Raw genomic sequence first — 27092 nt, forward strand, 5'->3', positions numbered from 1 at the left:
GAGGTAGTTTTATATTAGAAAGTTGTATCGCGTGCCAATTTATGGCATACACATTTTTTTTTAATCGCGAAAGTTACACGTAATTCGTGATATTGATCCTTGAATTTCAAGGACGAAATCGAAACTGATAGCGCCTGACGTGCAGGAAACGTCGCTTCTCTGTTACGTAAGCTCGGGAGCTACACGTGAAAGAAGGTGATGATAGTTTAATGAAGGTGGGCCGAAGCAGAATGTGATCAGGAAAATCTGCAAGCATTCAGAAATCCAGAAGTAAACAGCTTATTATTTGGGTGCGATGTGTGGTACTTATCTGTAAACATAGAAAGAAAAGGTTGATATTACTGCCGTTTCGGATGCGCGCATCTCGAAAGAAACAAATGAGCACCAAACGCCACATGCAAAGGTAAGGCGATCCGCTGACACAAGTTAGATGACTTGCCAGTTTCACGAAAAGGTACGACCACGTCGTGCCTTCATTCAAATTTCGTCACTCCCTTGTCGCGGGCAGCTCCGGTCTGACGTAACAGAAAAACCGCGTTTTCTGTGTGCCGGACACGATCAGTTTTGATTTAGCCCTTAAAATTTCACAATAAATATCTCGAGTTACGTAAAACTTTCATGATTTCTGAAAAATGGGTTATACCATAAAGCGGCACGCACTACAAATTTCTAATATAAACAAACTGCCCTCAAGTCAATAAATAAAATTAGTTAACGGTTTTTGTTAATTAGTCCCGTCAACGCATTTTTGTTGCGGCAGAATATTTCCGCCTCGAACTAGAGTACTACTGGAGCGTGACTGTCATAGAGTTTTTTTATAAAAGATATGTACTGTCTGAAAAAAAATCACCCTGTATAGCATGGCAGCAGTATTTTAATAATAATAATAATTGTTGGGGTTTGACGTCCCAAAACCAGGATAAGATTATGAGAGACGCCGTAGTGGAGGGCTTCGGAAGTTTCGACCACCTGGAGTTCTTTAACGTGCACCTAAATCTAAGCACACGGGTCTAAACCATTTTCGCCTCCATCGAAAATGCGGCCGCGGCGGCCAGGATTCGATCCCGCAACCTGCGGGTCAGCAGTAGAGCAGCATAACCACTAGACTAGCAGTATTTAAACGAAGACCTGTAGGTCGCGGGATCGAGTCCGGCCTCGGCGGCTGCATTTTCGTTGGAGGCGAAAATGTTTGAGGCCCGTGTACTTAGATTTAGCTGCACATTAAAGAACCCCACTTTAAGAGAGTTGACTGTTGGGCTAGTTGGTGTTCAGACATGGGAACCATCGTAAAGGGAACACGCAAGAAATCTAATTAACAAAGAGCGAAGCCATCTTGTCGACCATTGCCTGACATGCCCGAATTGTGAACCACGTTTCCGATGCGCAAAAATAGTAGGTAGAAGCAGACAAAAACGGCTCGTGAAACGTTAGAAGCGTTTCTAATCAGGAAAGCAGGTGAGGCGTGTGTCAGCGACACTTCCATTGCGCTTTACAAAGCTGAAATTGATTTTCTTTCGCGATATTTTTTGATGTTTTTTTTGATGTTTCCGAGGATTGTTGTGACGTTGCGCCTGCGCAGCCTGTTGGTATATATGCCTGGAGATCTGCCTTCACTAAATCAGTTGTTAGTTTGCGCCTGTGCTCGTTTGGTCTTCTCTGTGTTTGTGTGGTGTTGCGCCTTTAACGATGGTTCCCATGTAAAGAACCCCAGGTAGTCGAAATTTCCAGAGCCCTCTACTACGGCGTCTCTCAATCATATCGTGGTTTTGGGATGTTAACGCCAAATGTATTATTAGTTTTAACGAAGAAAATGGCAAAATGTGTATACAGCTACACGAAATATGGCGAATGTACGACAAGACTAGGCTTGCCTTCACTGCCTTCTTTCTGTCGCATCATTGTGAGCGTGCCCTTCTAGTGCCTGGCTTCAGAACAGCTGCACGAAGGTGCAGCTATTCTAAAGGCCTAATGTGCCATTTTTTCTTCAGATCTATATCAACAGGCAAAGGTCTCGTTTTTCCGTTTGTCTGGAAGGACAACCCACCCGCCAGCGTTGACCAGTATAGAGGGTTGGGAGCAAACTCGGGCAAACTGTGCAGCACAAACATCACCTCAAACCTCAACAATTGAGGTGATGAGAAGCGGTCAAACAAAAAGGAACAGTGCTGAAGTGACTTATATACATATTAAAAACAACAGCTGATTATGGCACGAAATTGGGACAATTAAGGTGCATTGTAAAAGAATGTCAAATGAGGTACCCTGCTGTAAAAAGTGCTAAATATTCATTGCAGAGTATGGCGAATAGAATTCAAATAGGATACAGCGAGTGTTTCGAGGTATAATGACGAAGCAATAATTGCTAGAGATTTATGCGCGAAAAGCACAATGCGATTAAGCGGTGCTACATAGTGGGAGATCACGGATTAATTTCAACTACCTGGAGTTCTTCAACGTGCACAAATCAGAGGGCATGGGAGTTTCTGTATCTCGCCCCCTTCTAAATGCAGCTGCCGGGGTCAGGAATAGAACCCGCGTCCTTGGGCTTCGCAGCGTAACGCTTCCAAGTCCATTTTAAAGGATTTTTGTCCACTGCCCACAACATCACTGTAGACTGTATCTTTGTGTTGAAAATAATAACGAACTGAACCACGGCTGGTATAACAAAGGCATCCAATATCCACGAAACACAGCGTTTGAGCAGTATCTTACTGCCATTATACTAGCCGGTGTTGTGTTCACTATTAGGTACTAGCACCACACCACATTAGACAAAGCAAGTATCACAGGAGGATGAGGTTATGCTCGTATGCAGTTTGTGGACAAAAAAAAAACTACAACTTTGAAGTGAACTCACATTTACCTTTGTTGCATGATAATTTTTAGCATCATAAGATCAAGTCACCACTGTTTCAATTAAATGAAACCGTGCTACAAAAGCTATTGCATCAAAGTTTTATAGCAGTTACGCACGCACGCACGCACGCACGGACGCGCACGGACGCGCGCGCACGCACGCGCGCACGCACGCACGCACGCACACACACACACACACACACACACACACAAACAAACAAACAAACACGGCGAGAAGTTCGAATATGCAGCGAATAAATACGTATTAAACGTGTTTCAACGTCTGGGTAGCAAAGGAAAGAAACACTAAATTCTAGAGTTTCACGAGCCAAAATCATGATCTGGATATCAGGCATGTTCGGGCCGGGTGCATTAGATTGATTTTGATCAGCTGATCTTACTTACCCTTCAAATATATATCGGTGCAACGTTGCTCTGCGTGTCACCACACTCGACTTGCAACCGAGATTTCAACTCGCAATTTCATGTTTTTCTGGCATGTATGGAATAAGGAAACACGATATTGGCGCGCACCACTCGGTTTTACCCGCTACTGGATAGTCCAGTGCGGTTTTCGTCGTTGCCAAGCCATTGAAACACGATAGCAAAATCCGTGCAACTGGAACATCAGAAAAACAAGTGGCAAAGCTACGTGTGAAGCGAATAAAAGAGTTGTAGGCAGAAGCCGGCAGAACTCACCTGAAATCTATAACGACCGTAGGAGCGTCGTCCACAGGCTTCGTCTGTCGGTGCCACTGGGATCCGTCATGCGCTGCCATCTTGCTCAGGCAAGTTCACGACGAAACGAAGCTTACTGCAGGGACTTTCTCCGTCCGGAGGCTGCTTTTCCCAAACACTGAGTGACACTGCTTCAGCCAGTCACGGCAAGCGTGTGCCGACGACACGATACTACGCCACGAATGCATAGCACGGAAGGAAAGTCACGCAAAACGATCAGCCAGACACGGCAAGAGCGAGCCGACGATACGATACTACGCCACGAATGCATAGCACGAAGAAAGTCACGCAAAACAATCACTTGCAATCACGCCTGACGACACAGATTATTCTGGCGGACTAAAGAACGACCACAACGAGACGGATCACGAACAATGCCGTCTAACTCTAGTCTAACGACGCCAAAATGGCTGTCTCGTATTGATGGCTTCGGCTTTGGATTAAAGTAGCCTCCACGAACGCCTACGTGGTTTCGGTTTTGTTTTGGTGCTATAGAACACACATCCATGCATAGTTAAAGCTCTATTGAATAATATCAGGGTGGAGGAGGCGAAGCGTGCCCTGTGTGTGTCTGTAAAGGCTGTACGGTGGGAGGGGGCGCAGGTGAACGTGCATCCCCTGCTCTAGGGGCTAGGGAGAGTGCGGTGAGGCCGTGTGTGCGTGCCTAGCTGTGCTCAACGTTTGCTGAGCGATTTGGTGGCCCGCGCGGATTATCGTGAAGATATAGTTTAGCTGTGGCGGGCAGAAGTGATGACCACGCGAGCTATAATTCTGGTAGTATTGTCGCTCTTTAGGAGACGCGGTAAAGCGTCGCCTTGATAACCGGTCTGCGCGGTTATCATGCCAGCTTTGCGGCACATGTTTTTACGGCCGTCGAGTTAGATGTGTTCCCGATCGCCAGTGCGTTCAACACCATGCACGTCCATTTCACTAATAAATGTATGTTTTCTGCCATACATGCTGTCGTAGGAATCTACAAACCTTGCTTGCAAACGTGCGAAGATTCGCAAATTTGTCAGCGCTGACATTGTTAAACGTTGTCATAACTCTGGATGTTTCGCTTGGGGGCAAGATTTTTTAAGAACCCTGTTTACTTGTAGACGTTTTCGAAGCGCCGTTTCAGCAATATCGTAACTGAAGCCATAACACAATACGTGCGTAATTCCACATTTTACGAATCCATGTTATATATTCTCAACCAAAATTTTTCGGTATACCACAAGCCAAAGCAGCGAACTGTATCTTGGTCGCGGCCAGTGAAGCTTTCTTTTAAAAAAAAAAACCCACCCTGTATATGCAGAACCATCACTGACTCCCTTGGAGCAAGGGAGTCATCTATTTCATTCAGGAGCGTCGACCAGAGCATTGTGACTCCCCTTAGAAAAAAAGGTGGTCATCGGCTGCCACAAAGAGAGTCAAGCAGACGTGACTCCCTTTTGACTCTCTTTTTTTTAAGAGTGCACGTTCGCTAACTCCTCGAGATAGCGCTAGAGCCTGTAGTGGTCTCGAGTGGACTACTGGCTGTCGGAGGGCGCGTACCATGTTCCACAGTTGAGGCGCCGAGGTAAATGGAGAAAGTGAGGCACATAAATCTTGCCACCTTTTGGTTGAAAGCTTCTGCATTTGGTTCTGCATTGCAGAATGTACTTTCTGTGCAACCTTGAAATCTTCTAAATTTCCCGACCTGCGATATCTTCTTTCAGATCGACGTCGTATTGCCCGAAACCGCTCATACTCAGCGTCAACACCCGCATACCCATCTGGAATGGGTACTGCACGAGTAGCTTTTGTTAGAAAATGTTTTATCTTCGATGCATACGTTTCTGCGGTTATGCTAATTAGACTCTATTGAGCTTGTGGGCTCTAGCTTTGGGGTGCTCTTCAGATTATCAGTGCAGAAAGTTCTGCAAAATCGGCACTCTTTTGGTACTCAAAGCCGGCAGTACTATGAAGTGACGTGGGAAATCTTAGAGCTTCGCAAACATAAAAAAAACAAAAGGTAACTGGCAATTACGATACCGCCTAATGCGAATTTTGAGTGCAGCTTTGTGTTGGCGCAACGCCAACTGTGTTTGAAAATTTGGCTTTCCGCAGTCGTAGCAATGTAACACTCGTTACATATTGCCACAGAAATTGCCAGCGATCGAGTGCTACGCGTTCGCTCTCTTTCGTCCTCGTTCGCTCTATCGGTTACACCGACACCAACGGCGACGCGGCTCAACGCAGGAACGGGCGCCTACTCTAAACCATTTCATAAAGAGAGCACGAAAGTGAATGTACGAAAGAACCCTTCGGCCCAGTCGGCCAGCTGCTGAAACATTTGACTTGGAACAAACACTTGGTTTGATCAAGAATGTGCTCAGACGTGCTATTTGAAGACCCTGACAGTAAACTGTACAATTTGTTAATGTTGAATTACAGCTGAAATTTTGTAACATTATTTGAATATTTGCGGCTTGCCGCAGCATATATACGCATCGCTTCTCTGCTGTTTGATTGTGACTCCGATAACAAAGATGTGAAACACCCCTTCTTTAGTGTACGCGACATGATAATGCGAGGGGAAAGCAAAAAGAAAGGTAATGGAATTATGCGGACATCCGACCGTTCTCTAAAAAAAAAAAAAAACTGAAATATTGGTCTACAGCCAACTACGTAACTACAGCAAAGAGCACCTGTGGGCGTTAAAGCGTTTGCCGGAAATGTTAAAAAAAAAAGAAAGAAAGGCTGAATACTGAACATCGGTCATTGAAGTCGCTGTTGCTCTTTTAAATGCCAATTTATATTGTCTACGTGTATCTAGAATTTCTATGTGTGTAAATGACTTTCGATTTCGCTATCAGTTGATGTGTTTTCTTATACAGATATTTTCACGTGACTGTGACGGCGAAGAAGGGAGGAGACAAAATGACAAAGATTAAGCTGTTTATTTGGCGAACTTGTTCCCAGCAATACAAACCATTCACAGCGCACGAATACAGTGGCGAACACCCTCGTCCAAAAAAACTTCGTATGCTATACTATACAAGGCTATGTTATGCTCTGCTAATTCTTATGTTATGCTTTCTCTCTAGGGAGTGTCTAGCGTTACGTCTAGACGTAATGGTGCGAGCCGTTGCAGTTACGTCTGGACGTAAGAATAACGAGTCTTAAAAGTTACGTCCAGCGTGGCAATACAAATACAGCCCGTTAGACCTACCGAACCGATAGGCCTCAGTGGCGTAGCGGCTAGCGTGTCGTGCTCGGAACTGCGAGGACGTTGGTTCGAACCTCGCTGCTGCTTTTTTTTTTTTTTTTTGTCTCAGGTGTTGCTGAAGTCTGTTGCCAGAGAAGCGCGACGCGGCTCTTGGGTTACGTACGCCTCCGCCTGCCCCGAAGGGGCAGGCTGCGCGGGCTAAACAGCGCGTGGCCGCGACAGCGGCCAGTAGCGCGTGACCGTGACCCTGCCAACCGGCCATTGAGCGTTAGGGAAATGGCCGCACTCGCGAAGCGAGGGCGAAGCCACGATTAGGTTGCCGCGCCCGAAGGGCGCAGAGGGCCTTCACTGAGCAACAGGAAAATAATGTACTCACGTTTGTGGAAAGCCACATGACTAGAGTCCCTAGATTTTCCCTGCTCTTCAACAGGGAAAAATCTAGGGACCTTAGTCTGGACGTAACGATAGCGGTGATTACAGTTACGTCTGGACGTAACCCTAGCAACAGCCTTCTCTCTATATATATCTTCCTTTCTATTTCTCGCTCCTTCCATCTTTCTTTCGCTTTTATTACGTTCTTCATCTCTCTCTGCTTCTTGCTTCCTCTTTCTTTCTACCTCTTTCTGTTTTTTTTTTCGTTTCTTTCTCTCTATCTCTTTCTCTGTCTTTCTATGCTATGCTTGACTCTCCCCTATCCTCCTTTTCCACCTCCTCACCCTCTCCCCCGCTCCTCATCCTTACTTCCCTTTCCCACCCCCTTGGTATACTATGCTATACAAAGCTATGTTATGCTCTGCTAGAGTGCATGGATAGTCGAGTGGTTACGATGCTCGCCTTGCAATCACGTGCACGCGGGTTCGAATCCGACCTCGTCAAGAATTTCTCTTTCTTTCCATCTCTTTCTTTCTTTCTCTCTCTCTCTTCCTTTCTCTCTTTCTGTACTTGTTATCTCAACTATCAGAGTTATTCAATCCCACGCCGGACAAGTCGGCGCACGGGTTCTAGGAGCGAAGCAGAAGAGGACGAAGAGAGCGAGTGTCGGTTCATGATGTTGATAGTTTTGTATTCGCGGATTACGACGGATGGCTGGCATAAACAGCTCACGCTGTTAAAAGAACACTGCATCCCAACTCATCTTGATTTGGCAGAGGTTCTGAGAGACAGCTTTGCTATTGCGGCGTGCAAGCCTTCGTTGACCGCGTATACAAATATATACGGCACTTGTAAGGCTCGCCGTACTGCACGTGTATACGCTTGCGTTGGTGGCCAACCGACTGGCCGCGGCTGCACCACATGCGCAATATGTCGACGTCGCGGTAATCCGCCGGATCGCCACCACTCAAATTTATTTTCTGTGAATTTCGGGCGCATCGCGTTGCGATCTTCACGCTAGAAGAGCTGGCCACTGTCACTGCGGCCAAGCGACCAGGCGCTGTCGCAACCACCGTGGCACACGTGGATAAGAGTATCGGACACGCTGCGCTTGTCGCGCCACGGTCACATCGCGTACCCTTGTCACACCACAGGGCCGCGACCTCTGCTGCAAATTAGTTACGTACTTGAGCAGGTGAAGCCGCATATCTAAAGCATTTAAGTCATCTGAAAAAAAAAAAGGAAATATGCTTGGTTGAGGGGGCAGGGGTGTGGAAAGTAACGCAGTAAATATTATGGAGAGGAAACAACTGAACGCAACAGCCAGTTGTTTGCTGCTTCAGGCGTTGTTGAGATGTTCAAAGTGACAACTGCTCTAGGAATGTGGAGCAATCACGAGAAAAAGACCTTTCTCGTAATGATATCATCGCAGTAGTCTACGGTACGATTTGAGGCTCTGACGAACGCTGCGGCCATTGGGATATCGGGTCATCGGTATAAAGGGCGTGATCGCAATTGTCATATCTAAATTGGCGCTACGAATCCAAATAATGAGCCAGGCCACTATGTTTGCTGCATTGTCGATGTCAAGCATACAACCTGAGCCGTATAGTACATTCCCGAGCTTCGTGAACTAGCATTTCTTTCACAAGACAGTGGTATGCAGTCCGCGTAGCATCAGTGAGGCAACCGTGACCGAGACAATGGGCCAGCCTCGGCTCGATAGCAGGTGAGTAAGGCATGTGGAGAGAGGAAATCAGATTGAGGACTTAAAGCACCTGCAGGCAAGGCAGTGCATATCTCGTGCAACTTGAGCCCACGCCGCTGCGAATTATTTGTAGAAGTTGTATCACAGTCCCTCGCACACTCTTCGGAAGGAACTGTTAATTTTATTTATTTTGCAATGGAACGATAACTTGTTTCCGCGATGAAGTGTAAAACGTGGACAGCTCCGAAGGCGACGAAATGTCAACACAACCTTGGCAGACTCTTAGCGTTTATGTCAGAAAATATGTCGTACAGATATACGAATGAAGTCTTCGTGACGATGCAGGGTAGCACACGATTCAGGTGCAGTGGTCGCCGTATCGTGTCGTCGCCAGGAGACATGGTCAAAAGGTGAATGTGGCATCCGCCATGGAGTCAGCGCCAATCAGCTTAGCTACTTAACCCGCCCAACAAATCTGGCGAGCAAGTTTTTGAGCAACTGGCAATTCAAATATTAGTTCCGAGAAAGAACTATATGAAAATGTCCTCAGAACTGCGAAAGTGATGCACAACACTATGAAAAGCATCTGCATACATACATACATACATACATACATACATACATACATACATACATACATACATACATACATACATACATACATACATACATACATACATACATACATACATACATACATACATACATACATACATACATACATACATACATACATACATACATACATACATACATACATACATACATACATACATACATACATACATACATACATACTTTAGAGCTGTATTTTGCATTGGTAAGATTATCAAATGGGAAACCCTTCAGAACGCTCTCCTTATAGCTCTTTGGACATAGGTTGGGAAATTTTGCGCTGCATATGCGGTACAGAAAAGCACTCACGGAAGCCACAGAAAACACAAGAACGGGTGGGCGCAAAATAACAACTGTTTAATTCGTGAGACATATTACGTCCATAAAACCTAGTATGTGTTGTTTCTCGTACACAGAACATAGACAAACAATTGCTTCGTAGACGGGATTAAGAAAGGTAATTATAATAAATATTATACCTCGAGAAGTAACCACCTAATTATCTAAAATTGAATCAGCCCTCCTCCCCCCCTCCCCCGAAAACATTTCCGGCTACGCTACTGGAAGCATCTCTAGGCATGTTCACGTGGCACCAATCTGCACTGTTTTGGGTAACCTATTAATCGCGTGCTATTATTTTTCCGGCTGATAAACAAAGCCCGTGAAATATGCAAAAAAAAAAAGAACTTCAAGTGACTACGCTCTCTCCCAGATGTCGTAAATACTCACAAAATTTCAACATGAAACAAGAAGTCGCGACTCGCTAAGGAAACGGCAGTGCGATTGCGCGATCGCACTCGGCTGATCCCGACAAAAAACTCTCAACAATAATGATATCTGGAGTTTTACGTGCTAAAACCACGATATGATTATGAGGCAAGCTGTATGTCGAGGGCTTCGGAAATGTTGACGATCTGGTGTTCTTTTACGAACGCTGACATCGCACAGTAGAGAGGCCTCTACCATTTCGCCTCCGTCGAAATGCGACTGCCGCAGCCACGATCGCACTCGCGACTTTCGAGTCAGCAGCCGTGCACCGTAACCACTACACCAACGAGGCGGACACGACCAGCTCTCGGAAAAGGAATACCACGGAGACGCGGCCTTCATCTCAATCCGTACTGGACGCGTGAATTCGTGCGGTTGCGTGATGATCCAAATATGTTGCGGCGGCGGCGGAAATGGCAGCTCCGTTCGAGGCCTTGGACGAAGGACGATGTCCGCGACGTCGAGGACGCGTCGCGTCCGTCTCCCCTGTCCGGCGCTCAGGCCAGACTGCTCTGACGACACTGCCGATTCGGGTGGTTACGAAATTGAGTCGCGCGATACGTAACGCACGATGCAACGGGAATGTTAAGTCCCGCACTTTCCGCGATATATGCCTGCCTCGAGGGAATCAGTGCTGTCGATGCAAAGAGAAACGTTTAATTACGAACTCTGACGCGCTTGTCAGCTGGCACGCTGTAACGAAATGGCAGGTATGTTGGAACGCTTGGTGGTATGGATATATTCGAACTTTAAAGGAACATTAAAGAGAAAAAAAGATTTGTCTCATATTAGTACATTACTGCTTCGCCATCCTAAACTCACTACTCTTGCCGCGAGAAGACACTTGGTAAGTGAGAAGACGTGCAAAAACAAACTGCGGGTGGCGACGCCACCTTGAATTTCGCGCACCAAACGACGTGACCTCATAGACTTTGACGGCGTCTACAAGGTCTTACGTAGTTCCCACTCGGTAAAAATGAAGTGCATTATCTTTGAAGGGGGGCCGTAGCCTTAACATATACCAACTTTGATGAAATCTTGTTAAGCCGATGTCGCCAAAATACGCAAAATACACTTTGAAATCCGTGACGTCATGCGCGGAGATCTCGGTGCGAAATTTAAAAAAATTGCGGGCATTTTGCACTAAGTCGCGCAAAGCTTGGCACAGCTAAGCACGGACGCGTCACCAGTTGTACTCCCCGTCGACCGACACGTCTAGCTTCGAGATGCCCGGCTTACTCCTCGGGAGTACGCAGCTAGGCTATGCACTATGTCTCCGTCGGTGGGCGTGGCTTAGCTACTGCGCGTGCTGGGCTTGGCCAGGTGGTGCTGTATCTGGTCGCTAGAGGACGCGATGCTTGCTTCCTCTTTCCTTCCATCTTTTTCTCTCTCTCTATTTTCTTGATGTTCTCGCTGTCTTTCTTTATTTTTGCATGTCTTTCTCTCTGTTTCTCTTTTTCTCATTCTTTCCGTGCTAATCTTTACACTCTTGCTTCCTTCTTTCCCTCTCCTCACCATCACGTCTCTCCACCTCACGCTCATTTCCCTTTCCCACCCCCTTGCTACACTATACTATACAAGGCTATGCTACGCTCGGCTAGCGTGCTTGGATAGCCGAGTGGTTAGGACGCTCGCCTTCGGATCGAGGGCACGCCTGTTCGAATCCCACCTCGTGAACTGTTTTTCGGTAAGAATCTTTCTCTTTTTCTTTGTTCATATCTTTCTCTCCGTCTCTCTGTTTGTTTCTTTCTTTCTTTCTTTCCTTCTATCTCTGTACTCGTTTTCATGGTTATTACAGGCCACGCCGTAGCGGTAAGTAGTGGGACCTGCCCACATTCTATGGCATATACCCGTTAAGATGATGATAATTTTCTGTGATCGACTCCGAAGAAACGATTTGCTAAACAGCTTCGCTGTTAAAGTGATACTCTGACTTTGATTTGATGATCTATAATTAAAACCTATGATAATGAAATTAACGATATTGGAGTTCTCAGAGTACAATTTAACAAACTAAACCGATTCATTGTTTCACAGCTGTCTCATCATAAAATCGTGTCCCTCTAAACGCAATGTTTTAATTCCATGATTCGACTGCTTTTCAACATTTCAGAACTGTTGTAAGCTTAGATTTGGTTGATAAAGTCACCTGAAACATCCCATGCATTTTGAGGCGATTATGGCTACTACCTTTTCCATTTCAGTAATTTATTTTTTATTTGTCTGCACATTGTGGGGCAACAATGTGTGTGCAATGTTCAAATGGGGTAAATGTTAGTACTAGTACTTTGTTATTGTGTAGCTGGAAAGTGTTGCATGATTTAAAGATGTTATGGGGAAAACTAGGTATTGCTTTGAAACTTGTAAGGCTTTTGTTTCGTAGTTTGACGGTGTATATCGAGAATACTGCTGTTAAGGCCAGCGTGAGAAATTAATCGTTTTCCTTTGCCCTTACTCTCGGATAATGTCTTGCATTGTCCAAAAATGTGAATGAGTGAAGCAAAGTTAATAGAATGCTTAAAGAAACTTAGTTACTTAAATAACTTCTAGGGTTCTACGTGAAAAAGCTACGACATGATTACGAGGCATGACGAATATGGTCCAGGACTCCGGGATAATTCTTACTATCCGAGGTTCTTCGGCGTACTGAATAATTTTAGCAGAGAGGCGTTGCTGTTCTTCGTCTCCATCGAAATGCAGCCACCAAGGCCGGGAATCCGGCCCGCACCTTCGAGCAGTGCGGCGCCGAGCGCTTAAAGACAAGCGCTGGTGTCTCCTGGCATTGTTGCAGCTCCTGTTCTTCCTCTTATTATTATTGTTATTATTATTATTAGTGCGTCGAATTATATGGCGAATAGTTCGAAAAAATCCCTCCTGCGGATGTTGGGTCCAAGTTGGGTCTAAAGGGGCGACAAGACCCTTAACACCCAACTTGGCCCCAACAGCCACAAGAGGAAACACAGTCAAGACGCAGCATAATGGAGGTCTACCCTTCAGAAGGAACTAGAAGTAGCTTTGTGTACGGCATAGCAATATGTCAACGCACGTAAGTGTACGCGTGTGTATATCGTCTTTAATCATACTGCAACAAGAACGCGAACAACCCGCTGACCACAAATGAGGCTGCAGATATCTCGTACAGTTGCCGTTCATGCAGGGAGCTCCTTCGGGACTAAGCTGAGCATTATTTAAGTGCAGCGTAATAAAAGGCAGTACAGCTGTCTCATCATAAAAGCGACCCACGCTCCTTTCACCGAGGCCTTCCTGGAACGTCGATTGTATACCTGTTCTGCATATAAACAGAAAGCCCACAAGCAGACGTCGTCAGCGTATTTACAGCGAATACTGAAGACCAACTGGAAGCTTTCGCGGTAAACCTGACACTACGCAACAAGAGACACGGGCGTAGTGTAAAATGTCTTGGGAAACGCCCATGTGTGAGGCTTTCGTAGTTACTTCTACAGCAGCGCTGTTACGGTCGAGGTTTGCCATGTGTCGTAGATAGGAAATTATCATCATCACAAACCGGCATGCACTCAATGACTGACCAACGATTCTGTACAGGTGGTAAACAAGAAAAGCTGAAACGTGCCCACCAGCTCTGCTGTGACCCACCCTTGCGTGACTTAGTGCAAGGTGCGCTAGCTTTTCCCTTTCACATATCTGCATATAAATTTTCTTGACCCTAGCGAATACATTCACTCAACTGTTCTTCGGCTTTTAAATGCGAAGCATTTCTTAGTGAACCTCAGGCACTTTGGCCGTTTCTATCTACGTATCTATCTATCTATCTAGCCGCCTACGTCTGGGCGCTCTCCTGGTCGTCTCCATAACTTGTAATATACCAAAATTGGCACAGCAGGGGACCAGTGTATGGCGAACACGATTCACTGGTCATGACATGAATAACGCAAAATACCTGTCGTGTACATCATGAAACTCTTTCTCTCATACCCGCATACCAAAGTTCACGTAATGCGGGTATGTGCCACAGATGATACTGAGTCTCAACGAACACAGTAACCGCGAAGACAAACACATCGACACGCAAGGAAAGTGATAGTAATAATAATTGTCGGGATGTGATGCCCAAAACCATGATATGATTATGAGAGACGCCATAGCAATGGGCCACGGAAATTTTGACCATCTGGTATTCTTTAACGTGTACCGAGATCGCACAGTACACGAGCATCTAGCATTTTGCCTCCATCGAAATTCGACCGGCCACGGCCGGGATCGAACCTGCGACCTTCGAATCAGCAGCCGCGCACCGTAACCGCTACACCACCATGGTTGACGCAAGAAAGCGAGGAAGCTGAAGACTGAACACCCCTGGAAGACGCTCAACTACCATCCACTGGTCCTCGTGGTCCGCAACGTGGACCACGTGGATTACGCAAAAACCGGGATCAATGCTTCCTATGATAAATCTGCCCAGAGAACCAGACCTCTCATCATTACCAGTGACTTCAACATTGATTTATCAAGACCCAACAATGCCTGGTTTTTCTACTGCGTGAAAGACGGCTTGGATGTGGACAGGGCATCAAAAGACCTCGCTGCCACATCCACGACAGGAGGCATCATATATCATTTCATCGTAAGATGCATCCAGGATTTTCACCAGCTGTACTATATACCTCGGACTTCACTGCACTTAGGCCCCTCGTAGCCGCGATCACGAACGGATCCGATTAACAAGTCTGGTCCAGCTGTTGGTGCTCACTGATCATGGCGATGATGACCTTGTTCAAGAACTGTCAAGAACTCCTTTCACACATGAACACGGGTTCGTGAAACGTGCGTGCGTTCTCCGTCACAACGGACAAGTATAAGCATAACAGCTGTAACAACTGCAACAGTGACTGTAACGTACGTGCGGTGCGCCTGCGCGCGCCAATCGGCTGTGTATATATCTATAGGATAACTTTCCTGCATGAAGCTTACTTGCGAGTAACGCCTGTCCTATTCATATGTGTTCCTTCTTTGTCTTGTTAGGATTCGCGCTATCCAGTATCGAAGCATAAGCACTACATATCAGCTTACCATGTCTGGTGTTGGTAACACCCATTCTGCTGTTGGCATCGTTACGTAACTGCATGTAAACAACTAGTTAAATAATACATATGCGACTCTTCAACATATGAGTGTGCGCATGACACTTCCACATTTCTCTAGCATCATTCCGTAACGTTTCGCTCAATGTGAAAAATTACGCCACAGTAATCATCCCGCGCATGCTTCGCATAACATCGATTCCCACGGTACGAGGGATCTGCCGAATTTTTTACATAACTTCTTCTTTGTACACATAAAATTTTGCACCTCGTTAGGCATATATTGCAGTAATGAGCAAACGTCGATATAACGAAGTAATTTCGGCTATTCCTTCAACTTCGTTATAACGAGATTAACCGGGCTTCTGCGGCGGTGTAAGCGGTACGTTGTGCTTGGAATGCATGTCTAATTCTGTTAAGAAACGATATCACAAGTATGGCTCGCGGCACATTGCCGGCAGGATTACGTCATGTGGCAGACCAAGGTCTTTTTCTCGAGAAAAAGCCGCGCTTTCGTTGTTATGACGGGATCGGTGTCATTGCGTAAGGGAAATGCACCTTACACAGGTGACACCACGAGGTGCTGTCCACGCTGTGACGTCGCTGTACAGACATCGTGGGAAACGGGGCCTTCGGAACCGCCGACGCACTCGCGGCATGCAGCCTTGCCGCCATTTCCGTAGTCTTACGCCGACCTGGCTTCTTGTCTTTCGGCCATTAATTTCCGCCAACGGCTGTATGCCTCGAGAGACAGACCGACGGGGAAGCGTGCATAACATCCCGACGGCCGCAGACGCGAAGACACATCAAGGCGATCGGCGGGTAAGACGCAGTGCCGGAGTCGAACACGACGTGACCCCGACTTGTCTCGCCTCGCTCGCCGTCTACGTCGCAGTGTGTCTCTCGGCGCGGGTCACGAGCAGCGAGCGCGCCGCCGCCGCGTCGAAACGAAGATTAGGCACGAGCGCGACCGCGAAGGCGGTGCGCGCGGGAGCGTCCTGAGCCGCGGCCGCCGCGTCCTGCTGAGAGATTCCGCGGCGCGCTCTCTGGAAGGTCGCTCGCGCACAAAGCTCGGCAAGATTCTGCCTGCGCGCGTTCATTTGCGTGACAACACCCATTGCCTTGACAACAGGCGTTGTTGTTGTTGTCACGCTTCTTTCTTTCTTTCTTTCTTTCTTTCTTTCTTTCTTTCTTTCTTTCTTTCTTTCTTTCTTTCTTTCTTTCTTTCTTTCTTTCTTTCTTTCTTTCTTTCTTTCTTTCTTTCTTTTTGTCTTTCATAATTCATGTTGATGGTATGCCGTGCATGCCTTGGTACGCTAGAGCGCGGCTGACAAGCGTAGTGAAATCGCTTAACTAGCGTGTTAGGTCTAGGCAAGTCCGGATATTGCGTTGGTGATTGACATGATCAGATGTAAGTCAGCAACACTGGGTGAACCAGTGGATTCTTTTCAGAGCCTAGCGTGAAGTTTTCCAGCAAGACACAGACACTAGCACGTAGAAAAAGTAAAGCACAGGGCAAACGCTGAACTCAAGACTAAAATTTATTACAAGCCTCTCGTGTAGAGCTCTGGCACGCACGCATAAAGAGTGAGATGTAATTAAAAAAGAACATGTGAGAATAGTCTGCCACCGCCCTTTCACAGGGCCTGAACATTTGCAATGCATGCTGATTCTCAGAACTCTCTACTACTCAAGTGTTTCTCAGAGCAGTTTTTATCGCGAACGTTCAGGTTGGACTAAATGTCGTGATTGGACGAGAAGGAATAATAGTGCTGCTGCCAGGTTCATCAGCTGTGGTTGTGAGCCAGACGCAACGGGCAAAGTGCGGATATCAAAGTGAAACTTTACTTTAGTACGCGTGCTTTATTCAAACCGTGGAACAACATCATGAGCACATTAAACATTTGCCTTCCTAAAACTGCTTTGCCACATAATGAGATTCAACATACATCTTGTACTTCCTATTTTTGACACCCATTTGGCTCCTTATTATCAGAACACATAGAACATATCGTGACCTTACGCACCATCATAAAATAGGCAGCTAATCGCAATACCGCACCAGACATCTCCAAAAGCCGAAGGTGCTGCAGAGTTATTTGTAATATTTATCCACGAAATGAAAAGTAGCCGTCAAATAAATATTTAATATAACCTTCCCAGCCGCTACCGTCGCACGCAGCCCTTTCGGTCATTCCAATCAGTCTATGCAGTGTAAGCCTTCGTGAAGACAACGCCTAACCATAGTTGACACGAAAGACGGTAAGGGTGGCAGGCAAAGTTACATCGAATGACCTAAGTCGTGATGGCTAGTGCACCTAATATATGGGGTGTTCCACTGTGCTTGCGTGACAGGTGGCGAAGCTGCCTTGCAGCGTCTGTCCAGGAAAGTAGAATGAAAACGCTGCGGTCTTTTTGGTGTGACGAACGCGCAGCCTTCTCTGCGTAATCATGTATGTCCAAAGAAAACGGAAAGAGAGAGAGAAAGCAAGAGAAGACAGGCACATAGGGCAAGCAGGTTAGCAGTTTGGCTACGCAGTGATGGCACAACGATTAGGTAAACAGTGGTGATCAAGTTTTGCCGTTTGATGCGCCATCTATTCCTGAAACGCGCGATGGACAACCAAATTTATACATTGCAATATCATACTTCCGTCGCAAATTACTGCCGACTTAAAAAGACCTACTGCATCGACGAACTGCGGCGTACAATAAATGATGTTCCTGCTTTCTACTGTCGGAGTAATCTTATAATAAGGGCATCCGTACTGTGATGGATCTCATCGTTATCTAACCATCATGACACTGTAGTATGCACCTATGCGAAACAAATTTTATTAATTTATGATTTCATACTCCATTCGTTCATACAGCAGAGAATGATTACGGCGAAGTGTGGTGGCAACTTCTCATTGCTGGTCTTAAAATCCAAACGCACGAAAGCCGAAGAGAATAGAATAGTTGGCGGTTCAAAAGCCTCTACAACCAAAATATACCCCACTCACATATGGTGGCAGGCTACGCACGAACACCGCAAACACCGCTTAGCCCTTACAAAACCAATGAGATCTGGGAAGCAGCTTTGGCCAGGTTTCACCGCGTGGATCAGCTACGCTTGGTCGGGAGGGCCCAGGGTTCAGAGTTCGAGGTGTTTTGGAATAATGAGGTTTTTCCGAAACTATATTCACAAAATGAAGATGCTTATGTTACCGATATATATGTCGGTCTTGTGGGCAAGAGTTTCTGCTACCTTATTTGTGGAAGTGGAAGAGGGGTGTAACATCTGTTTCCTATACCAGACATCCCCCACTCCCATGTGAATGCCTCCCAGCTTTAAATTAAGATGTCTTTATGCATCATAGCATTTGTTTGTTTTTCCCGACATTCCAAGAAGGAAATATTGCGGCGAAAACCTTATCCCACGAGTGAAAAAGAAATCCGGCGTCCAGCGTCGGCGTGAACGAGAATGGTACCAAATGTCGTTAGACAAAGTCAAGGCCTTACGTGATGACATCATAACGATGGCATTCATGGCGACATGTAAAGGCGTCATTACAAGCGACTGAGAGCGACTGAGACTGAGAACAATGCTATCTACTGAGAACGTCAACGTATAATCAGTGTCTCGTGAGAGCATATGCTTTTGCCCACGCTGTCCTCAGCGTTAGCTAAAGGGACTGTCACGAGTTTTCTTTATTAACAAACGAACCAAACTGAAATTTAATGTACACTTGATAGAGCCTACTATCTCAAAAACATAAATTTGATGACTCAGCAGCGGTGAGGACAGCGCTGACAATCAAGACGACAACAACAACGACAACGACCTTTACAAGGTGTAATGATGATGATGAAAAACATTGAGAGCGGTGTACAGACACAGAGGTGCGCTCGCGCGGCCTAAAACAGTTGAGGGCAGTGTCAGGTGCTTGCCGGCCCGCCGGAGTCTGCGTTGCTCGCTCTCCTCAGCGCGCAGCGGTCGGTCGCCTCGGTCTTTATTCATGAGCCGGTTTTATGAGGCCGCGGACGGCCACAAATCTCGGGATTTACGCCGATAAGGCAGCGTGCCCGTTCCGGCCTGACAGTTGGCGCTGCCCCTCCTCTGCGCGATCACCGGCAACGCCGCCTCTAATCCGCGCCGCTAACGAGACGACCGGAACAAATGCGACCGCAACGCATTTTTCGTATTTGTCCTCGCGTAATGCACCCGCGGACGGTGCATATGGCGGCGTTACGAAGGTGCGAAGGTAGTTAAGGCGCATTATGGCAAGCACTGACCACGCCGTTTCTGCGTCACAGCTCTACTGCACGGAACAAAGACGTGCGAGAAGAGAACGCGCTACCAGCGGTAGATAAGCATGACACTTGGTTTCCATACACAATCCATCTTTGTTTGTTTCAGCGGCGTTGAAACCTCAACGGCACATCTTTTGCTACTTTCCAGGGGGTGCCTGATTATGTCGAACTGAAACCTACTCGCCGACTTTGAAACTTGATACAAAATAGGAAACAGCGGACAGTGGTAATTTTACCAGCCCAACAAGGTCTGTATTGTGCGCTGTTCCTTTCCACCACGTCGTCGCATTCAAGATCCCGTCAATTGTGCAGAAGCAGATTGTGCAGAATATGTTGCGTTACGTTGTGCAAGACAGGCTACATTAGATATCGTGGGGAATAATCATTTCCATGTTCGCTGTAGGCCTACCTGCAATTGAGGATAGGTTAATAATGATGATTTGGATGAGCTTTCAGCAAGAAAGAAACATGCAAGACAGATGAGGTTATCGTTCTGTGACAAAGATACGCCCCAACCAAGTTCAATTCATTCTCGAGAGCGTTGTACACGCACTTGGTTTCGATCCAGTCAATGAAAAACTTGGAGGACGCTTAAGCTTCGCCTTTAAGAGTTGAACGCGATAGCCTGATCGAGACCTATTCACATCGCCTTATCATTCGCTTGCCACGATTTGCTTCTAGGTGAGCACCTCAACATGGGTCGCAAGGAAATGAACGTCTGCGCACTTAACATTGGCCGTTTCAAGCCATTGTAGACTGTCTACTGCACGTACAGTTGCGAAGTGCCCAGTACGCCACAATTCAGCATTCAGCGGAGTAGCGAAGTGCCCACTGGCAATGCGAAGTGTCCGTAAGGCAATGCGCGCACCCATACATCTGCATACATTCTTGATGTTGTGACTGGTTATGATGAATAATTATGCCCGATTGTATGTATATGTGCTTCCAGACATAAAACGACCTCCTCCTGACACATTCCAGCGTCTGCAAGCCGATGGGCGAGCGACAACGTCGCTTCCACGCCGCCGCAAGAGAAACGGAATCTTCGATGCTTCGGGCAGAACAGGTTGCCGCTGTTGTTCCCCTCCCGAGCAAGCAGCGGCGTTGAAGCAAGAAAACACGACAGAGGCGAGAACAGTGACAAGTTAGGGGAGAGGAGGGCGTTCGGCTCGCTTGTCCTGGCCGCATGCCTTCTTCGCCCAAGTTCCGATGGCTTCTCCTTGGAGAAGCGCAGTCGCTCGGCGTCCCACTGCGGTAACGGCTCGGCTGGTCGTCCACGGACGCGTCGGCTTATGTGCGACTGCGGTGGCGGCCAGTTGCGGGGAGGATTAGTCAAGCGCTGGCCGCCTGCGTGTGCGCGGCCGACGGGCAGTGCTTGGAACCTCGGGCCTCTTCGTGGTTTTCCGAGAGGGGCATCTTTCTTTTTGCCCGCTGGGAGCCTCGGGGCGAGAAGAGGCTGTCAAGGCCGCGGCCAAGGTCATCTGCTGCTAAGGGCGGTATCCACGCTGCTGGCAGCTGCAGTTCACGTTCTGGCTTGCCTGGAGGTTCGCGACGGCTGGCGCCCCACGTTTGCTCTTCATGCGCGACAAATCGGCTGACTTCAGGCAAGGATCGCCGGTGTGTGTTGCGCTATGGCCGACAATGTGGTAACGGCTCATGGAAGCACTGCGTCCACTAATAGGTGATGTCGGTATTTGGCGCCATTTTTTGTGTTTTCCATCCGTTTCAGCCAGGCCCACGAGCACGTGGATGCCTAATTGTCCCGTGAACGCACCATTTAAAGACACGCTTTCAGCAGAATTGTAAAGATCCACGTTTATAGGGTCGTGGCTTTTTCCTCTCAAACATAGATCTCTCAAACAATCACAGTGGAATGGGCCATAATTTCTGCTGGTTTTCAAACCTTGTACACTTATGTTATGAGCAGTTCTGTATAGCAGAGCAGTTCGCGAAATTTTTGCTCAGCTGGAATGAAAGCTTTCAACACAATGTTCAATTCTCACCTTATTATCTTTGCCTTCGTAACAAAACTTTATTGGAAGCGTAACGAAGTCGCTCTTCGTAATGCTATTCCTTGGCTGTTATGATAACTTAATTGGCCATGACTGCGTAGACACAGTCAGATGTACAAACGAGAACACGGTGTTAATGAGCGCATCAGCTCCAACATGGTTGTTAACTCATCTTAAGAGCCTTGAAGTGAGCAATCGTTACCAGGCAAGAGGTACCACTCAAAGCCTACCCCATACGCGCGATAACGCGAAGACGCGGCGTGCGAAGAAAGTGCCCGTTGCGCAACATATCGCTTTGGTCGATCGCTAGGTTTTGCCAATTTAGAAACCTGTTGCTCGGAAGTCGTACGACCGACTATCCAATAGCAAGAAGCCGGAACAGGATGTACAGCCACCGAAATCTTTTAACAGGCTTGCGCGACCGGTGACATATCTGTGCGTCAGCGCCGTACGAACGGGCCGAGTTGCAAAGAGGGCGAGGGTAAGCGCATGCCTACAAATCGCGCTCAGCTGGGCCACGTCACCCCATATTATCGCACTTCGGACGAACAGAAATCGTGAGGAGGACTAGTTTGTCTCATGTTTTATTTTCCGAAGATGAACGTTGCAGCAAGAAATCGACGAAATAACATTAAAGATGCACCGTACGCGCCCAGAAACGAGATAAGCAGAGGAACGCGGTTCGTCTGAAATGCGCTGATATGGGGTTACGTTCTCGATACGGAACAGCCCAGCAGGCGATGGGCCCAGCTAAGCGAGCATCTGGACATGCGCTTACCCTAGCCATGTTCGCAACTCGGCTCCGTCATACAGCGCTGACGCACAGAAATGTCACCGCTCGCGCACGCCGGTTAAATATTCGGGCGGCTGTACGTGAGTGATGTGTTGCCGGCACTGCACAGAAAAAGCAAATAACCAAACGTTCACGCATGTCAGACAAGAAAAATAGTAATGGAAGACTTCAGAAATATTTCATATAGTTTGTACAACAAAAAAGTATTGCTTTACATTATGTATCGCAGGCATCACGGCAGTTTCAGTACGGAGTAGCCGCTCTCGGGCCAGCAACACTAGCAATTTGTCGCCGAAACCGTCGCGTGAATGGGGTCTGGTTTGGTATGTGACAGCTTGAGCGACGGTACCTCCTTCGCGTAGCTTGTCTCTATCTAATGGATTTCCGAGAATATAGGGTTGATGCTTTATCGTGATGACATACGGGCTTACATAGGGGCCATGCGTCGATTAAACGGTCTTGGCGGCTTCGGTACTACAGAAGAAACTTATTTGTCCTCCCATAAACCCCGACTCTGACAAAAATAAAGTTTACTACCACTATACTGCTACTACTACTCCTTGACCTCATCGTCTTTTCGCAGCGCGTCATTATAACGAGTAAGTATGTATGTTCTTATAATATCATGGAATTCACAACGACATCACGAGCACACGTGAAACCGTGACCAAGCCCATTCCGCACCACTTCCTCGCGCTGTGCCCCCACATTCTGGTCGGGAATTCGGGAAAGGTAAGGCTGTGTGTTTCGCATGGAGCGCTCGCAAGTCAAATACGGTTTGGCATAAAGGAGGTCGGTTTTTGCCACACGCATGTAGCATATTTGTGCGCGAACTATAGATGTTCTCTAAAGCGACAGTTGCAAAGTGACAAGTGTTAATCGTCTAATGGCAATGCAGTATCGACGAGTGACATCATAATTTTATTCGTTGCACAGTGCCGCGGCTACCAGTAGCGAGCACTAGATAGTTGATGTTTCATAAAAGGGAGGGGGGGGGGGTCTGACGCCATTTAGCTTAATTTGGGCGTGCAGTAAGCTGTCCCAGACTGGCGCGATACAGGGGAGGGCACGTGCAATGAGGGCACATATATAGTGGCTTTAGGAAAAGCTGAGTGATTTATAGCTGTATACAGCCGCCCTAAATCAGGCGGCAGACTTGTGTGTGTGTGTGCGTGCGCGCATGCGTATTTGCGTATCGAGAAAATTGAGATGATTTCGTGCACCATGTATTCTATTATGAGGGAGCAGTAAATATTGAGTCATAGAAGATCGATGGGCGGAGGACAGTGTTTAGAAAACTCACGCGGTCTCTCATGCATTCGCCTAAGGCGACTCGAAGGCGAGAACCCTCTTCTTTTCAGTCGATTGTATTAATCCAACCTCCCCCCCCCCCCCCCTCCACTCTTTCGAAGCTATCTACACTTCACGTGGGGTGACACTTCCTCTGGGATAGGCCCACCCTTGACCAAGCGACGATATCATGTGATGACTTCATCATGTGACGTCATGATGACTAATCTGAGATAACGTGGTACTTATTGTACCGTTCGCGTTGACGCCGACGGCCACTTTTCGCGTCTCGCTAGGCATCTAAGGCTTTCGCCTTAATAAAAGGTGAACGGAGTACAGTGTGCTCTATACACGGGAAAGCTGTGTGCAACTGCCCCTAGAGCACACTGCCAGATGTAGTGTGTTTAGAAAAAGTTGTCGACGATTTAGAGTACTATCTACTGCACTATGGTGCGCTTTTCTTTTGTCTTCTTCGGAGGGCACATGCCTGGTACAGTCACAGAGCACGATGGCAGCGATACAAGCATAAGCCAGGAGCGTTCTTCAGCAACCAGAACAGAGCAACGCAGACGGCACCATAACAAGGCTTTCTGTTTTTTTTTTGTTCTTTTTTTCGACGTAAATAAATAATAATGTCTGCTGAAGTGAGTATTGTTATTCAGCAGGACAGGCAGAAATGAATTGGGTGTACGACTTTTCTATGAAAATTAATGTGTTCGCACTTACACGCTCAGAGTTACACGCTCAAAAATAAAGTGTGTAAAGAGTTAGTCAACGCATGCGTTTACCAACTTCCCTGGTAAATGCATGCGCAACATTTATACATGCATTATGCAACATTTAGACAACGTTTAATTTTCTTGTTTATGATGGCATGCGAGTTTAGTGCTACGTTATGACACACATATATGAAAAAGTAGAGTACAAGGATTTGGCTAGAAAACATAGATTATTACTCTAATTCTACGGCTTCTAATCCTGTACACGGTGTGACATCCCAGAAATAGGGACCTAAGGTTAGCTTGCTAGTGCGGTTACTAACACTTTCGTAACGGAGCAGCAATTTGAGTTAGTAACTCAGTACCGTTCACTAGCTAACTAGGTAGCGAACTTCACTACTTCTTCGTCAACTAACTGAAAATACCAAGAAGGCAGTGATTTTGGGACAGATATATACTTAATTACTTAGTGAGTAGGCGCACCTTTTTTTGAAGAGTGTAGACATAAGCGAAAGCGACGTCAGCTTCATGTGACAGCGTCTTCTCCCTTCGTGAAGCTGGCCAAATGACCATTACAGAGAGTTGAGTTGCTCCTAAAGTGGGCTTCATGAAAAAGCAATCGACTGCATACAGTTAAATACATGCATATGTGATTCGCTACGATCAAGTATCCGCATCGCGAAATACTCTGACGAAACGAGACCCGCCGGACATACGTGGTAAAAAGAAGTTGGAGCCATTCCGCTCTGTGAAGGCGGTTGACCAGCGGAGCCGACGGGCGCACTCCCGTCTCTGTTCTCATCGCCGTTCATCCTGAGCGCGTTGCTCCTCGGGTGTTCTCACAATGCGCGGTCGACCGATACTTTCCGCGCACGAAAACGCCAGCGCAGTACCTAGACTCGCCTAGGCGACGGCGCCTGGACTCTGAATTGCTTGGCAGCCGTGTTCTTTTGGGACATGCATACAACAACGCTGAAAGAAGATCAGCCTCTTGGGACCTACGGGATCAGGTATCTACCGGCGCACGAAAATGATGACGTGCGCGCCTTCACATGTATACGGGAAAAAACACATGGCAGTTTATCATGTTGATATCAACGTACAGACCATCCGTTATTACTTTTGCCAAATGACATAAAACTTTGTGGAAGAGTGTAAAATCAAGAGGCCCGGTACCATGAGTGGCTCGAGAAACTTGAGCCAAATGCGCGTGAAGGATTTATAACCATACTGTAAGCTTGTAGATTTCTTATCAGCGTCTCTACCTATGTATGTATCGTTTTGTTACTATTTATGGCGATGTTTCAGGGCAGGTAACGAGAAAAAGAAAAGTTGTTTAGACCTGTGGGTATACGACAGCCGACTTCATGGTGTGGAATTGTATAGTTTCGAAACTCGGCACCGCCAATGTATCTCCCATCGATTTCTTTTTAACGTTTTATATATTGACTCTAGAGCAATTCACGCAACTAATGGGCGGACTGGTTTACTCGTGGGTAGGCATAGAAACGCTTACGCATTTAACTATCCGAGTGTCACTTAGCTGCAGATAAAAGATGAACTTTTATTTGAATAAGGATGAGCGATCCTCCTTGTAGCGTGGAGAACTATTGCAAGATAATGCTTACCGCTGCTTGGACCAAATCAGACAGTCTTTGGATTTCCTCTACTTGCAGGATTCATAATTGTTATTTATCTACTAATAAGATTAAAGAGGAGCTGGCTTTGGTTCCTGCCTGCATTGCTATAAAAGTTCAAGGGTTCGATTGCAACTTATCCCGTAAATACGTTTTCAATTGAGACAATTTGTGCTTTAACCGTGTACTCTGCACAGGTAACAATTTATGCGTGCAAACCGGTATAAGAGCAATCAAAATGCCTCTGCCGCGGGCTTTGGTTTCATGGTACATTGCGCTTCGCTCACTGCCTTTTCGCGAACTAATCCAGTGCGAATACCGCTCTCTCACACCTCGGGTATTGTTGTGGCGAAAATTCACATGTTAACATTTACTTCGAAGCCTGCACTGAAGATGTCCACGGCGCGAACAAATACGTGCGTGTGGTGGTGTTTGCGTGTTGCAGCGGACACCTTCTTGACGATGAGAATAGCAATCCACCGTGTCCACTCGGGATTCACGACGTTCAGGAGCAGAATGGTCGCACTATTGCAACTGTAGGGATGTGGGAGCCTTTAGGAAAACTGCCTTGACTGCACATTAATTTAACTGGACAGCTCCACTTACCTCCCTCCCTCTCTCATTCTTAAATTCCCCACTTTTCTCTCTGCCCTTACGCCTTTCTCATTGCGGGGTAGCAAACTGGATACCTATTTTCCGGTTAACGTCCCTGCCGTTCCGCTTTAATTTCTTTCTCTCTCTCTACACCCATAAATGAAAACACGATAACATGAGACTGAGTTCTGTTACATGGCACTCAACTGGCTGAATATTTCGCAAGCATGCAACTTTATACATTCGTCGTTATCGCGGCTTGGCGCATGTTGCGGATTTCTGCCTTGCTGGTCAGCATTAGGAAGAGAATAGAATAATACCTCACGACTCTTCCCATCTTGTTAGTGGCATGAATAGCACTCAACAACACACTATACATTTATATTTGCATATCGGCTATGGAAATATCAGTAAAGGGTTTTAGTGGCGACCGATTCA

This window comes from Rhipicephalus sanguineus, chromosome 3, assembly GCF_013339695.2.
Source record: "Rhipicephalus sanguineus isolate Rsan-2018 chromosome 3, BIME_Rsan_1.4, whole genome shotgun sequence".
NCBI classification, from domain to species: Eukaryota; Metazoa; Arthropoda; class Arachnida; order Ixodida; family Ixodidae; genus Rhipicephalus; species Rhipicephalus sanguineus.